The sequence below is a fragment of the Triticum aestivum genome, chromosome 2B, assembly GCF_018294505.1.
Source record: "Triticum aestivum cultivar Chinese Spring chromosome 2B, IWGSC CS RefSeq v2.1, whole genome shotgun sequence".
Classification (NCBI taxonomy): Eukaryota; Viridiplantae; Streptophyta; class Magnoliopsida; order Poales; family Poaceae; genus Triticum; species Triticum aestivum.
Window position 1 is genome coordinate 33,072,397 of NC_057798.1, and position 3,575 is coordinate 33,075,971.

Genomic DNA, 3,575 nt, shown 5'->3' on the forward strand with positions numbered 1-3,575 from the left:
TTTTTTCCAAAAATCATATCTAGGTAAATAAGTATCTATTTAACCATAGAAATACCAAAAAAAAATCCAAGATTCAACCACTAGCTAGGAACGGTCAAGCCCGCCGTTTTGACCGCATTTTGAAACGGGCATAAAAAATTCAAAAAAAAAATAAAAAATTGGAAAACGTTCGCATTGTGTCATTATATGTGACCAAGTTTCCAGGAAAAATAATAAACTTGCAATACGGTAATTATTTTTAAAAAGTGTTCTCAGAAATGAGCTATCATGCGTGAAGATTCATGGCTTTCAAGCCAAATGATCAATCTTATGGCCACATTCATGACATAGTTTGTTCAAATGATCTCATATTGTGCACAATGGTGTATCTTGGAATTCCAAACAATGTTGCCTAAGGAAGTTTTCATTTTCTTTGCACGGAAAATTCATTTTTAATTTTCCGAGTGCCCCAAAGGAGGTTTTTTTGTGAAGGAACTACCAAATAATTGTTGCAAAATTGGACCAAATCATTTTTATAAAATACTAGGCCATATATAATGCACAATTGACAAAATGGTTGGGTGAAAAAAGTTTTGATCTACCTCTGGTGAAAAAGACAAATTGTCGTCGACTCAGTTGGAAACGGGTCAAATTTGAATTGTAGCTGCCTCATAGTTTGCTCTTTATTTTTTCCAAAAATCATTTCTAGGTACATAAATATCTATTTAATCATAGAAACACCAAAAAAATTCCAAGATTCAACCACTAGCTAGGAACGGTCAAACCCGCCGTTTTGACCGCATTTTGAAATGGGCATAAAAAATTCAAAAAAAAATCAAAAAATTCGAAAACCTTCGCATTATGTCATTATATGTGACCAAGTTTCCAGGAAAAATAATAAACTTGTAATACGGTAATTATTTTTAAAAAGTGTTCTCAGAAATGAGCTATCATGCGTGAAGATTCATGGCTTTCAAGCCAAATGATCAATCTTATGGCCACATTCATGGCATAGTTTGTTCAAATGATCTCATATTGTGCAAGAGGGTGCATCTTGGAATTCCAAACAATGTTGTCTAAGGAAGTTTTCATTTTCTTTGCACGGAAAATTCATTTTTCATTTTCCGAGTGCCCAGAAGGAGGTTTTTTTATGAAGGAACTACCAAATAATTGTTGCAAAATTGGACCTAATCAATTTTATAGAATACTAGGACATATATAATGCACAATTGACAAAATGGTTGGGTGTCAGAAGTTTTGATCCACCTCTGGTGAAAAAGACAAATTCCCGTTGATTCAGCTGGAAGCGGGTCAAATTTGAACTGCAGGTGCCTCATAGTTTGCTATTTATTTTTTCCCAAAATCATTTCTAGGTAAATAAGTATCTATTTAATCAGAAATACATGGTTTGATGGCGAGACATCGAGGTTTGGAGGTGTCTGAGGGCCCCAACTCTAGAGCGCATAAGCTCGCATGCCCGCCGCGTGGTCACCGCGTGACCGTGGTGTTGCCATGCGTTCTGGGAGGCCTAGGCATGTCTAGTGGGTTGTTCACTCCCCAGGTATATGCTAGGAAGAAAATTATAACATAGGATTCTCACGAGGAGACCGATCGATGCTCAAACATGAATAAGCAGCCAAGTGTTTGATTTGCGGTACGGGAAATGCACATGGCTAATGGGCATGAGTTTTGGCTGAGGATGATCAGTTACTAAGAAGACCTTCTTCACAAATTTTTAGGGAAATCAAGAATATATAAATAACACTTCCTTCACAAAGTGCTGCTCTGAACAGAATAGGAAAATGAATATTGTTGTGTTATTTTTGAACTAGGCAAGGAAGGTTTTTGACATATTTCATGAAGATATGATCCAAACAATTTATATGATTTTTTTGGGAATTTTTGGAATGACAGAAATATAGGTTGCTTCACAACCTAGGGCAAAAACTACCACATGGACATGACACATAGGAAAAACTGATGAGGTGGCGCCTAGTCATCACAACCAACCAAAATCTACAAGGCTATGACCATCTATTTTGGTCGTTAACAACTAGAAATAAGGCAGCGGACCAGCCCTGTTTGCTTTGTGATCATTTGGTGTAAGGAAATTACGACCTTTCTGACCAAAATGGTCGCAATGGTTTAGGGTTTGGAGCCCCCCGAACAGCTTTTGACCAATTGGTCTCAAATGGTCATAGATCTATGACCAATTCTTGCAGGGTCACTGACAGAAGGTCACTAGTTGACATATTTCTTGTAGTGTAAATGCTATAGCGTGCTATAGCGGAGCTATAGCGTGCTATTTAAAACCATGCATTCAATTGAATTGGTCGGTTGCAAGTTGGAGGAGAAATTGCCTCATGTATTTATGTGCTTCCATGCGAGGCTTCGTAAGACGATCTTCTGTCACTCCCATGCACTCGGATCTAATCCGTATCAATAACCCACAAAAGATGTGAAAGAGGTGGTGGTTCGTACTAGACACCCAGCAGCCACATATTCTTAAGATGGGCACAATACTGGCGGGATAGTGAATGCGGTAAGCATCATTTTCTATTTGCAATAGGCATGACGTGCTCAAGCTAATTTCTGTTTGAGCCTACAATAGACGTATGGCTCAAGATTTTCGATTTGACATAAATAGGTATGCCCCAAGATTTGTGGTTTTACTGACTTTTTGTGTTGTTAGCAATCAGTAATTGTGATTTTAACCTTTCTCATCTGAATTTGTAGACTAAGTTAAAAATTCTCCATAATTTCTTATTCTAGAAAGAAATATGCGGATATTTTTAGGATTCTAAGAGGGAAAAACAAGTCCGATTGTTTACATCTTCTAACAAGTGATATGCATGAAGATTTTTTTTACTAAATAAGCATCTACTTCAAGGACAAGGAAACATACAAATCAGTTGCAAAAGATGACCGCAGGATGGTCCGTGATCTGAGGCGTTCGTGAGCACGTTGTGCCCGACGAGGTGAAGTGCCTAAGGAGGCTGATGCCACTGCCAAGAGAAATTTTTGAGTACCGGCTGGCAGGAGGCTAGCAGCTCCATTGTCAGCTGCATATTGGTCTATCTGTACATGACGGCTGCATCAATGCCTCCAGATGCTAGCAAAGGTAGATATTACTCTGTGTATGTTTTATATTTGGGTACTTCATATGATTGGTTTGAGGCCTGGTATTCATTGTTACTTTGACGCAGGGTGTTATGACTGTACATATGTCTATATTTTTTTGCAACAATAATATTAATTATGTTCAGATGCTGAAATTTGCATACCAATATGCTCACGCAGGTAATAAATTAGGCTTATTATTGCTATCGACTCTAGAAAAATGTGATATAAATACACACAAAAACAGTACTTTCAATTCAATAAACCAATATGCATATTTGTTTTTGCGGAAAAAATAGTTGTAATCCCTACTTTAGCTGAATAGAAATTTCTAAAAATATGATCATTGGTAAAATTTTAAAAAATAGTATATCTCTCTGATGAATTAACATACAAATTTAAGAAAGAAGTACATAAATATCTTTTGATATAACATATATGTTCAATGTAACATATATTTCCTGATAGAACATGGG